This window comes from Aythya marila, assembly GCF_965140915.1.
Source record: "Aythya marila genome assembly, chromosome: 2".
In the NCBI taxonomy this organism is placed as follows: Eukaryota; Metazoa; Chordata; class Aves; order Anseriformes; family Anatidae; genus Aythya; species Aythya marila.
In genome coordinates, this window is record NC_139043.1 from 63,772,277 (window position 1) to 63,786,247 (window position 13,971).

The window sequence follows — 13,971 nt, forward strand, 5'->3', positions numbered from 1 at the left end:
ACCACCGTGCAGCTAGCACACAAGTCGCCCAGGACCGCAGCCAAGGGGTTCGGGACGGATGGCCACTGCTCCTGACAGACTGATCCCCTGGTCTGTAAAACAGTCTGCCTTCGAGCCGGTGGGCGAAGCCTCCCTGTGCAGAGCACAACTGTCTCCCACGCCGCTTGTGACCTGTCACCCGTGGGGTCGGATCGCCGTCCCCGATCAGCCCATGTCGAATGCGGACTTCAGTGCGGCTAGCACACACGTCGCCCAGGACAGCCGCCAAGGGGTTCGGGATGCAATTTTGCAGTTCCGGACAGACGGATCCCTCGGTATGCGGGACGGTCAGCCGCCGAGCCGGTGGACGAGACTCCCGCTGCACGGCACGGCTGGCACCCACTGCTTGTGACCAGTCACCCGTGTGGTCGAATCGTCGTCCCCGATCCGCCCGTGACGGACCAGGACCCCCGTGCAGCTAGCACACACCTCACGGAGGACCGGAGCCTAGTGGTTCAAGTGGAACGGCCGCCGCTCCGGACAGACTGATCCCCCGGTATGCAGGACGGTCAGCCACCCAGCCCACGGCCAATTCCTCCTTGTGCATGGCACGTCCGGCACCCACACGGCTTGTGAACGCTCACCAGTGCTGTCGGATCGCCGTCCCCGATGCGCGCGTGACGGGGCCCGGACCACCGTGCAGCTAGCACACTAGTCGCCCAGGACCGCAGCCAAGGGGTTCGGGACGGATGGCCACTGCTCCTGACAGACTGATCCCCTGGTCTGTAAAACAGTCTGCCTTCGAGCCGGTGGGCGAAGCCTCCCCGTGCACAGCACGGCTGGCTCCCACGCCGCTTGTGACCGGTCACCCGTGGGGTCGGATCGCCGTCCCCGATCAGCCCATGTCGAATGCGGACTTCAGTGCGGCTAGCACACACGTCGCCCAGGACAGCCGCCAAGGGGTTCGGGATGCAATTTTGCAGTTCCGGACAGACGGATCCCTCGGTATGCGGGACGGACAGCCGCCGAGCCGGTGGACAAGACTCCCGCTGCACGGCACAGCCGGCACCCACTGCTTGTGACCGCTCACCCGTGTGGTCGGATCGCCATCCCCGATCCGCCCGTTACACACCAGGACCCCCGTGCAGCTAGCACACACGTCACCCAGGACCGGAGCCTAGTTGTTCAAGTGGAACGGCCGCCGCTCCGGACAGACTGATCCCCCGGTATGCAGGACGGTCAGCCACCCAGCCCACGGCCAATTCCTCCTTGTGCATGGCACGGCCGGCACCCACACGGCTTGTGAACGCTCACCAGTGCTGTCGGATCGCCGTCCCCGATGCGCGCGTGACGGGGCCCGGACCACCGTGCAGCTAGCACACAAGTCGCCCAGGACCGCAGCCAAGGGGTTCGGGACGGATGGCCACTGCTCCTGACAGACTGATCCCCTGGTCTGTAAAACAGTCTGCCTTCGAGCCGGCAAACGAAGCCTCCCTGTGCAGAGCACAACTGTCTCCCACGCCGCTTGTGACCGGTCACCCGTGGGGTCGGATCGCCGTCCCCGATCAGCCCATGTCGAATGCGGACTTCAGTGCGGCTAGCACACACGTCGCCCAGGACAGCCGCCAAGGGGTTCGGGATGCAATTTTGCAGTTCCGGACAGACGGATCCCTCGGTATGCGGGACGGTCAGCCGCCGAGCCGGTGGACGAGACTCCCGCTGCACGGCACGGCCGGCACCCACTGCTTGTGACCAGTCACCCGTGTGGTCGAATCGTCGTCCCCGATCCGCCCGTGACGGACCAGGACCCCCGTGCAGCTAGCACACACCTCACGGAGGACCGGAGCCTAGTGGTTCAAGTGGAACGGCCGCCGCTCCGGACAGACTGATCCCCCGGTATGCAGGACGGTCAGCCACCCAGCCCACGGCCAATTCCTCCTTGTGCATGGCACGGCCGGCACCCACACGGCTTGTGAACGCTCACCAGTGCTGTCGGATCGCCGTCCCCGATCCGCGCGTGACGGGGCCCGGACCACCGTGCAGCTAGCACACAAGTCGCCCAGGACCGCAGCCAAGGGGTTCGGGACGGATGGCCACTGCTCCTGACAGACTGATCCCCTGGTCTGTAAAACAGTCTGCCTTCGAGCCGGCAAACGAAGCCTCCCTGTGCACAGCACGGCTGGCTCCCACGCCGCTTGTGACCGGTCACCCGTGGGGTCGGATCGCCGTCCCCGATCAGCCCATGTCGAATGCGGACTTCAGTGCGGCTAGCACACACGTCGCCCAGGACAGCCGCCAAGGGGTTCGAGATGCAAGTTCGCAGTTCCGGACAGACGGATCCCTCGGTATGCGGGACGGTCAGCCCCCGAGCCGGTGGACAAGACTCCCGCTGCACGGCACGGCCGGCACCCACTGCTTGTGACCAGTCACCCGTGTGGTCGTATCGTCGTCCCCGATCCGCCCGTGACGGACCCGGACCCCCGTGCAGCTAGCACACACATAACTCAGGACCGGAGCCTAGTGGTTCAAGAGGAACGGCCGCCGCTCCGGATAGACTGATCCCCCGTTATGCGGCACGGTCAGACCCGATCCGGTGGAAAAGCGACCCGATGAACAGCACGGCCGGCACCCACTGCTTGTAACCACTGGCGTCGGATCGATGTCCCGGATCCGCCCGATCCAGAGCCTGGAACGGATCCGTCCAACCCGGACCCCGGAACGGCTAGCACACAAGTCGCCCAGGACCGGAGCCAAGAGGTTAGGGACGAATTGGCGTCGCTCCGGACAGACTGATCCCCCGGTATGCAGGACGGTCAGCCACCCAGCCCACGGCCAATTCCTCCTTGTGCATGGCACGGCCGGCACCCACACGGCTTGTGACCGTTCACCAGTGCTCTCGGATCGCCGTCCCCGATCCGCGCATGACGGGGCCCGGACCACCGTGCAGCTAGCACACAAGTCGCCCAGGACCGCAGCCAAGGGGTTCGGGACGGATGGCCACTGCTCCTGACAGACTGATCCCCTGGTCTGTAAAACAGTCTGCCTTCGAGCCGGTGGGCGAAGCCTCCCTGTGCAGAGCACAACTGTCTCCCACGCCGCTTGTGACCGGTCACCCGTGGGGTCGGATCGCTGTCCCCGATCAGCCCATGTCGAATGCGGACTTCAGTGCGGCTAGCACACACGTCGCCCAGGACAGCCGCCAAGGGGTTCGGGATGCAATTTTGCAGTTCCGGACAGACGGATCCCTCGGTATGCGGGACGGTCAGCCGCCGAGCCGGTGGACAAGACTCCCGCTGCACGGCACGGCCGGCACCCACTGCTTGTGACCGCTCACCCGTGTGGTCGAATCGTCGTCCCCGATCCGCCCGTGACGGATTCGGACCCCCGTGCAGCTATCACACACGTCACGGAGGACCGGAGCCTAGTGGTTCAAGTGGAACGGCCGCCGCTCCGGACAGACTGATCCCCCGGTATGCAGGACGGTCAGCCACCCAGCCCACGGCCAATTCCTCCTTGTGCATGGCACGGCCGGCACCCACACGGCTTGTGAACGCTCACCAGTGCTGTCGGATCGCCGTCCCCGATCCGCGCGTGACGTGGCCCGGACCACCGTGCAGCTAGTACACAAGTCGCCCAGGACCGCAGCCAAGGGGTTCGGGACGGATGGCCACTGCTCCTGACAGACTGATCCCCTGGTCTGTAAAACAGTCTGCCTTCAAGCCGGTGGGCGAAGCCTCCCTGTGCACAGCACGGCTGGCTCCCACGCTGCTTGTGACCGGTCACCCGTGGGGTCGGATCGCCGTCCCCGATCAGCCCATGTCGAATGCGGACTTCAGTGCGGCTAGCACACACGTCGCCCAGGACAGCCGCCAAGGGGTTCGAGATGCAATTTTGCAGTTCCGGACAGACGGATCCCTCGGTATGCGGGACGGTCAGCCGCCGAGCCAGTGGACAAGACTCCCGCTGCACGGCACGGCCGGCACCCACTGCTTGTGACCAGTCACCCGTGTGGTCGAATCGTCGTCCCCGATCCGCCCGTGACGGACCCGGACCCCCGTGCAGCTAGCACACACGTAACTCAGGACCGGAGCCTAGTGGTTCAAGAGGAACGGCCGCCGCTCCACACAGACGGATCCCTCGGTATGCGGGACGGTCAGCCGCCGAGCCGGTGGACGAGACTCCTGCTGCACGGCACGGCCGGCACCCACTGCTTGTGACCGCTCACCCGTGTGGTCGGATCGCCGTCCCCGATCCGCCCGTGACGGATTCGGACCCCCGTGCAGCTAGCACACACGTCACCCAGGACCGGAGCCTAGTGGTTCAAGTGGAACGGCCGCCGCTCCGGACAGACTGATCCCCCGGTATGCAGGACGGTCAGCCACCCAGCCCACGGCCAATTCCTCCTTGTGCATGGCACGGCCGGCACCCACACGGCTTGGGAACGCTCACCAGTGCTCTCGGATCGCCGTCCCCGATCCGCGCGTTACGGGGCCCGGACCACCATGCAACTAGCACACAAGTCGCCCAGGACCGCAGCCAAGGGGTTCGGGACGGATGGCCACTGCTCCTGACAGACTGATCCCCTGGTCTGTAAAACAGTCTGCCTTCGAGCCGGCGGATGAAGCCTCCCTGTGCACAGCACGGCTGGCTCCCACGCTGCTTGTGACCGGTCACCCGTGGGGTCGGATCGCCGTCCCCGATCAGCCCATGTCGAATGCGGACTTCAGTGCGGCTAGCACACACGTCGCCCAGGACAGCCGCCAAGGGGTTTGGGATGCAATTTTGCAGTTCCGGACAGACGGATCCCTCGGTATGCGGGACGGTCAGCCGCCGAGCCGGTGGACAAGACTCCCGCTGCACGGCACGGCCGGCACCCACTGCTTGTGACCAGTCACCCGTGTGGTCGTATCGTCGTCCCCGATCCGCCCGTGACGGACCCGGACCCCCGTGCAGCTAGCACACACCTCACGCAGGACCGGAGCCTAGTGGTTCAAGAGGAACGGCCGCCGCTCCGGATAGACTGATCCCCCGTTATGCGGCACGGTCAGACCCGATCCGGTGGAAAAGCGACCCGATGAACAGCACGGCCGGCACCCACTGCTTGTAACCACTGTCGTCGGATCGATGTCCCGGATCCGCCCGATCCAGAGCCTGGAACGGATCCGTCCAACCCGGACCCCGGAACGGCTAGCACACAAGTCGCCCAGGACCGGAGCCAAGGGGTTAGGGACGAATTGGCGTCGCTCCTGACAGACTGATCCCCCGGTATGCAGGACGGTCAGCCACCCAGCCCACGGCCAATTCCTCCTTGTGCATGGCACGGCCGGCACCCACACGGCTTGTGACCGTTCACCAGTGCTCTCGGATCGCTGTCCCCGATCCGCCCGTGACGGGGCCCGGTCCACCCTGCAGCAAGCACACCAATCGCCCAGGACCGCAGCCAAGGGGTTCGGGACGGATGGCCACTGCTCCTGACAGACTGATCCCCTGGTCTGTAAAACAGTCTGCCTTCGAGCCGGCGGACGAAGCCTCCCTGTGCACAGCACGGCTGGCTCCCACGCTGCTTGTGACCGGTCACCCGTGGGGTCGGATCGCCGTCCCCGATCAGCCCATGTCGAATGCGGACTTCAGTGCGGCTAGCACACACGTCGCCCAGGACAGCCGCCAAGGGGTTCGGGATGCAATTTTGCAGTTCCGGACAGACGGATCCCTCGGTATGCGGGACGGTCAGCCGCCGAGCCGGTGGACAAGACTCCCGCTGCACGGCACGGCCGGCACCCACTGCTTGTGACCAGTCACCCGTGTGGTCGTATCGTCGTCCCCGATCCGCCCGTGACGGACCAGGACCCCCGTGCAGCTAGCACACATGTCACCCAGGACCGGAGCCTAGTGGTTCAAGTGGAACGGCGGCCGCTCCGGACAGACTGATCCCCCGGTATGCAGGACGGTCAGCCACCCAGCCCACGGCCAATTCCTCCTTGTGCATGGCACGGCCGGCACCCACACGGCTTGTGAACGCTCACCAGTGCTGTCGGATCGCCGTCCCCGATCCGCGCGTGACGGGGCCCGGACCACCATGCAGCTAGCACACAAGTCGCCCAGGACCGCAGCCAAGGGGTTCGGGACGGATGGCCACTGCTCCTGACAGACTGATCCCCTGGTCTGTAAAACAGTCTGCCTTCGAGCCGGCGGACGAAGCCTCCCTGTGTACAGCACAACTGGCTCCCACGCCGCTTGTGACCGGTCACCCGTGGGGTCGGATCGCCGTCCCCGATCCGCCCGTGACGGGCCAGGACCCCCGTGCAGCTAGCACACACCTCACGCAGGACCGGAGCCTAGTGGTTCAAGAGGAACGGCCGCCGCTCCGGACAGACTGATCCCCCGGTATGCAGGACGGTCAGCCACCCAGCCCACGGCCAATTCCTCCTTGTGCATGGCACGGCCGGCACCCACACGGCTTGTGAACACTCACCAGTGCTGTCGGATCGCCGTCCCCGATCCGCGCGTGACGGGGCCCGGACCACCGTGCAGCTAGCACACAAGTCGCCCAGGACCGCAGCCAAGGGGTTCGGGATGGATGGCCACTGCTCCTGACAGACTGATCCCCTGGTCTGTAAAACAGTCTGCCTTCGAGCCGGTGGGCGAAGCCTCTCTGTGCACAGCACGGCTGGCTCCCAGGCCGCTTGTGACCGGTCACCCGTGGGGTCGGATCGCCGTCCCCGATCAGCCCATGTCGAATGCGGACTTCAGTGCGGCTAGCACACACGTCGCCCAGGACAGCCGCCAAGGGGTTCGAGATGCAAGTTCGCAGTTCCGGACAGACGGATCCCTCGGTATGCGGGACGGTCAGCCGCCGAGCCGGTGGACGAGACTCCCGCTGCACGGCACGGCCGGCACCCACTGCTTGTGACCAGTCACCCGTGTGGTCGAATCGTCGTCCCCGATCCGCCCGTGACGGACCAGGACCCCCGTGCAGCTAGCACACACCTCACGCAGGACCGGAGCCTAGTGGTTCAAGAGGAACGGCCGCCGCTCCGCACAGACGGATCCCTCGGTATGCGGGACGGTCAGCCGCCGAGCCGGTTGACGAGACTCCCGCTGCACGGCACGGCCGGCACCCACTGCTTGTGACCGCTCACCCGTGTGGTCGGATCGCCGTCCCCGATCCGCCCGTGACGGATTCGGACCCCCGTGCAGCTAGCACACACGTCACCCAGGACCGGAGCCTAGTGGTTCAAGTGGAACGGCCGCCGCTCCGGACAGACTGATCCCCCGGTATGCAGGACGGTCAGCCACCCAGCCCACGGCCAATTCCTCCTTGTGCATGGCACGGCCGGCACCCACACGGCTTGTGAACGCTCACCAGTGCTGTCGGATCGCCGTCCCCGATCCGCGCGTGACGGGGCCCGGACCACCGTGCAGCTAGCACACAAGTCGCCCAGGACCGCAGCCAAGGGGTTCGGGACGGATGGCCACTGCTCCTGACAGACTGATCCCCTGGTCTGTAAAACAGTCTGCCTTCGAGCCGGCGGACGAAGCCTCCCTGTGTACAGCACGGCTGGCTACCACGCCGCTTGTGACCGGTCACCCGTGGGGTCGGATCGCCGTCCCCGATCAGCCCATGTCGAATGCGGACTTCAGTGCGGCTAGCACACACGTCGCCCAGGACAGCCGCCAAGGGGTTCGGGATGCAATTTTGCAGTTCCGGACAGACGGATCCCCCGGTATGCGGGACGGTCAGCCGCCGAGCCGGTGGACAAGACTCCCGCTGCACGGCACGGCCGGCACCCACTGCTTGTGACCAGTCACCCGTGTGGTCGAATCGTCGTCCCCGATCCGCCCGTGACGGACCCGGACCCCCGTGCAGCTAGCACACACCTCACGCAGGACCGGAGCCTAGTGGTTCAAGAGGAACGGCCGCCGATCCGCACAGACGGATCCCTCGGTATGCGGGACGGTCAGCCACCGAGCCGGTGGACAAGACTCCCGCTGCACGGCACGGCCGGCACCCACTGCTTGTGACCGCTCACCCTTGTGGTCGGATCGCCGTCCCCGATCCGCCCGTGACGGACCCGGACCCCCGTGCAGCTAGCACACACGTAACTCAGGACCGGAGCCTAGTGGTTCAAGTGGAACGGCCGCCGCTCCGGACAGACTGATCCCCCGGTATGCAGGACGGTCAGCCACCCAGCCCACGGCCAATTCCTCCTTGTGCATGGCACGGCCGGCACCCACACGGCTTGTGAACGCTCACCAGTGCTGTCGGATCGCCGTCCCCGATCCGCGCGTGACGGGGCCCGGACCACCGTGCAGCTAGCACACAAGTCGCCCAGGACCGCAGCCAAGGGGTTCGGGACGGATGGCCACTGCTCCTGACAGACTGATCCCCTGGTCTGTAAAACAGTCTGCCTTCGAGCCGGTGGGCGAAGCCTCCCTGTGCACAGCACGGCTGGCTCCCACGCCGCTTGTGACCGGTCACCCGTGGGGTCGGATCGCCGTCCCCGATCAGCCCATGTCGAATGCGGACTTCAGTGCGTCTAGCACACACGTCGCCCAGGACAGCCGCCAAGGGGTTCGAGATGCAAGTTCGCAGTTCCGGACAGACGGATCCCTCGGTATGCGGGACGGTCAGCCGCCGAGCCGGTGGACAAGACTCCCGCTGCACGGCACGGCCGGCACCCACTGCTTGTGACCAGTCACCCGTGTGGTCGTATCGTCGTCCCCGATCCGCCCGTGACGGACCAGGACCCCCGTGCATCTAGCACACACGTCACCCAGGACCGGAGCCTAGTGGTTCAAGTGGAACGGCCGCCGCTCCGGACAGACTGATCCCCCGGTATGCAGGACGGTCAGCCACCCAGCCCACGGCCAATTCCTCCTTGTGCATGGCACGGCCGGCACCCACACGGCTTGTGAACGCTCACCAGTGCTGTCGTATCGTCGTCCCCGATCCGCCCGTGACGGACCAGGACCCCCGTGCAGCTAGCACACACCTCACGGAGGACCGGAGCCTAGTGGTTCAAGTGGAACGGCCGCCGCTCCGGACAGACTGATCCCCCGGTATGCAGGACGGTCAGCCACCCAGCCCACGGCCAATTCCTCCTTGTGCATGGCACGGCCGGCACCCACACGGCTTGTGAACGCTCACCAGTGCTGTCGGATCGCCGTCCCCGATCCGCGCGTGACGGGGCCCGGACCACCGTGCAGCTAGCACACAAGTCGCCCAGGACCGCAGCCAAGGGGTTCGGGACGGATGGCCACTGCTCCTGACAGACTGATCCCCTGGTCTGTAAAACAGTCTGCCTTCGAGCCGGTGGGCGAAGCCTCTCTGTGCACAGCACGGCTGGCTCCCAGGCCGCTTGTGACCGGTCACCCGTGGGGTCGGATCGCCGTCCCCGATCAGCCCATGTCGAATGCGGACTTCAGTGCGGCTAGCACACACGTCGCCCAGGACAGCCGCCAAGGGGTTCGAGATGCAAGTTCGCAGTTCCGGACAGAGGGATCCCTCGGTATGCGGGACGGTCAGCCGCCGAGCCGGTGGACGAGACTCCCGCTGCACGGCACGGCCGGCACCCACTGCTTGTGACCAGTCACCCGTGTGGTCGAATCGTCGTCCCCGATCCGCCCGTGACGGACCAGGACCCCCGTGCAGCTAGCACACACCTCACGCAGGACCGGAGCCTAGTGGTTCAAGAGGAACGGCCGCCGCTCCGCACAGACGGATCCCTCGGTATGCGGGACGGTCAGCCGCCGAGCCGGTTGACGAGACTCCCGCTGCACGGCACGGCCGGCACCCACTGCTTGTGACCTCTCACCCGTGTGATCGGATCGCCGTCCCCGATCAGCCCATGTCGAATGCGGACTTCAGTGCGGCTAGCACACACGTCGCCCAGGACAGCCGCCAAGGGGTTCGGGATGCAATTTTGCAGTTCCGGACAGACGGATCCCTCGGTATGCGGGACGGTCAGCCGCCGAGCCGGTGGACAAGACTCCCGCTGCACGGCACGGCCGGCACCCACTGCTTGTGACCAGTCACCCGTGTGGTCGAATCGTCGTCCCCGATCCGCCCGTGACGGACCAGGACCCCCGTGCAGCTAGCACACACGTAACGCAGGACCGGAGCCTAGTGGTTCAAGAGGAACGGCCGCCGCTCCGCACAGACGGATCCCTCGGTATGCGGGACGGTCAGCCGCCGAGCCGGTGGACAAGACTCCCGCTGCACGGCACGGCCGGCACCCACTGCTTGTGACCGCTCACCCTTGTGGTCGGATCGCCGTCCCCGATCCGCCCGTGACGGACCCGGACCCCCGTGCAGCTAGCACACACGTAACTCAGGACCGGAGCCTAGTGGTTCAAGAGGAACGGCCGCCGCTCCGGATAGACTGATCCCCCGTTATGCGGCACGGTCAGACCCGATCCGGTGGAAAAGCGACCCGATGAACAGCACGGCCGGCACCCACTGCTTGTAACCACTGTCGTCGGATCGGTGTCCCGGATCCGCCCGATCCAGAGCCTGGAACGGATCCGTCCAACCCGGACCCCGGAACAGCTAGCACACAAGTCGCCCAGGACCGGAGCCAAGGGGTTAGGGACGAATTGGCGTCGCTCCTGACAGACTGATCCCCCGGTATGCGGGACGGTCAGCCGCCGAGCCGGTGGACAAGACTCCCGCTGCACGGCACGGCCGGCACCCACTGCTTGTGACCGGTCACCCGTGTGGTCGGATCGCCGTCCCCGATCCGCCCGTGAGGGATTCGGACCCCCGTGCAGCTAGCACACACGTCACCCAGGACCGGAGCCTAGTGGTTCAAGTGGAACGGCCGCCGCTCCGGACAGACTGATCCCCCGGTATGCAGGACGGTCAGCCACCCAGCCCACGGCCGATTCCTCCTTGTGCATGGCACGGCCGGCACCCACACGGCTTGTGACCGTTCACCAGTGCTCTCGGATCGCCGTCCCCGATCCGCCCGTGACGGGGCCCGGTCCACCCTGCAGCAAGCACACCAATCGCCCAGGACCGCAGCCAAGGGGTTCGGGACGGATGGCCACTGCTCCTGACAGACTGATCCCCTGATCTGTAAAACAGTCTGCCTTCGAGCCGGTGGGCGAAGCCTCCCTGTGCACAGCACGGCTGGCTCCCACGCCGCTTGTGACCGGTCACCCGTGGGGTCGGGTCGTCGTCCCCGATCCGCCCGTGACGGACCAGGATCCCCGTGCAGCTAGCACACACCTCACGCAGGACCGGAGCCTAGTGGTTCAAGAGGAACGGCCGCCGCTCCGCACAGACGGATCCCTCGGTATGCGGGACGGTCAGCCGCCGAGCCGGTGGACAAGACTCCCGCTGCACGGCACGGCCGGCACCCACTGCTTGTGACCAGTCACCCGTGTGGTCGAATCGTCGTCCCCGATCCGCCCGTGACGGACCAGGACCCCCGTGCAGCTAGCACACACCTCACGCAGGACCGGAGCCTAGTGGTTCAAGAGGAACGGCCGCCGCTCCGCACAGACGGATCCCTCGGTATGCGGGACGGTCAGCCGCCGAGCCGGTGGACGAGACTCCCTCTGCACGGCACGGCCAGCACCCACTGCTTGTGACCGCTCACCCGTGTGGTCGGATCGCCGTCCCCGATCCGCCCGTGACAGACCAGGACCCCCGTGCAGCTAGCACACACGTCACCCAGGACCGGAGCCTAGTGGTTCAAGAGGAACGGCCGCCGCTCCGGACAGACTGATCCCCCGGTATGCAGGACGGTCAGCCACCCAGCCCACGGCCGATTCCTCCTTGTGCATGGCACGGCCGGCACCCACACGGCTTGTGAACGCTCACCAGTGCTGTCGGATCGCCGTCCCCGATCCGCGCGTGACGGGGCCCGGACCACCGTGCAGCTAGCACACAAGTCGCCCAGGACCGCAGCCAAGGGGTTCGGGACGGATGGCCACTGCTCCTGACAGACTGATCCCCTGGTCTATAAAACAGTCTGCCTTCGAGCCGGCAAACGAAGCCTCCCTGTGTACAGCACAACTGGCTCCCACGCCGCTTGTGACCGGTCACCCGTGGGGTCGGATCGCCGTCCCCGATCCGCCCGTGACGGGCCACGACCCCCGTGCAGCTAGCACACACCTCACGCAGGACCGGAGCCTAGTGGTTCAAGAGGAACGGCCGCCGCTCCGCACAGACGGATCCCTCGGTATGCGGGACGGTCAGCCGCCGAGCCGGTGGACAAGACTCCCGCTGCACGGCACGGCCGGCACCCACTGCTTGTGACCAATCACCCGTGTGGTCGTATCGTCGTCCCCGATCCGCCCGTGACGGACCCGGACCCCCGTGCAGCTAGCACACACGTAACTCAGGACCGGAGCCTAGTGGTTCAAGAGGAACGGCCGCCGCTCCGCACAGACGGATCCCTCGGTATGCAGGACGGTCAGACGCCGAGCCGGTGGACAAGACTCCCGCTGCACGGCACGGCCGGCACCCACTGCTTGTGACCAGTCACCCGTGTGGTCGAATCGTCGTCCCCGATCCGCCCGTGACGGACCAGGACCCCCGTGCAGCTAGCACACACCTCACGCAGGACCGGAGCCTAGTGGTTCAAGAGGAACGGCCGCCGCTCCGCACAGACGGATCCCTCGGTATGCGGGACGGTCAGCCGCCGAGCCGGTGGACGAGACTCCCTCTGCACGGCACGGCCGGCACCCACTGCTTGTGACCGCTCACCCGTGTGGTCGGATCGCCGTCCCCGATCCGCCCGTGACAGACCAGGACCCCCGTGCAGCTAGCACACACGTCACCCAGGACCGGAGCCTAGTGGTTCAAGAGGAACGGCCGCCGCTCCGGACAGACTGATCCCCCGGTATGCAGGACGGTCAGCCACCCAGCCCACGGCCGATTCCTCCTTGTGCATGGCACGGCCGGCACCCACACGGCTTGTGAACGCTCACCAGTGCTGTCGGATCGCCGTCCCCGATCCGCGCGTGACGGGGCCCGGACCACCGTGCAGCTAGCACACAAGTCGCCCAGGACCGCAGCCAAGGGGTTCGGGACGGATGGCCACTGCTCCTGACAGACTGATCCCCTGGTCTGTAAAACAGTCTGCCTTCGAGCCGGCAAACGAAGCCTCCCTGTGCACAGCACGGCTGGCTCCCACGCCGCTTGTGACCGGTCACCCGTGTGGTCGAATCGTCGTCCCCGATCCGCCCGTGACGGACCCGGACCCCCGTGCAGCTAGCACACACGTAACTCAGGACCGGAGCCTAGTGGTTCAAGAGGAACGGCCGCCGCTCCGGATAGACTGATCCCCCGTTATGCGGCACGGTCAGACCCGATCCGGTGGAAAAGCGACCCGATGAACAGCACGGCCGGCACCCACTGCTTGTAACCACTGGCGTCGGATCGATGTCCCGGATCCGCCCGATCCAGAGCCTGGAACGGATCCGTCCAACCCGGACCCCGGAACGGCTAGCACACAAGTCGCCCAGGACCGGAGCCAAGGGGTTAGGGACGAATTGGCGTCGCTCCGGACAGACTGATCCCCCGGTATGCAGGACGGTCAGCCACCCAGCCCACGGCCGATTCCTCCTTGTGCATGGCACGGCCGGCACCCACACGGCTTGTGAACGCTCACCAGTGCTGTCGGATCGCCGTCCCCGATCCGCGCGTGACGGGGCCCGGACCACCGTGCAGCTAGCACACAAGTCGCCCAGGACCGCAGCCAAGGGGTTCGGGACGGATGGCCACTGCTCCTGACAGACTGATCCCCTGATCTGTAAAACAGTCTGCCTTCGAGCCGGTGGGCGAAGCCTCCCTGTGCACAGCACGGCTGGCTCCCACGCCGCTTGTGACCGGTCACCCGTGGGGTCGGATCGCCGTCCCCGATCAGCCTATGTCGAATGCGGACTTCAGTGCGGCTAGCACACACGTCGCCCAGGACAGCCGCCAAGGGGTTCGGGATGCAATTTTGCAGTTCCGGACAGACGGATCCCTCGGTATGCGGG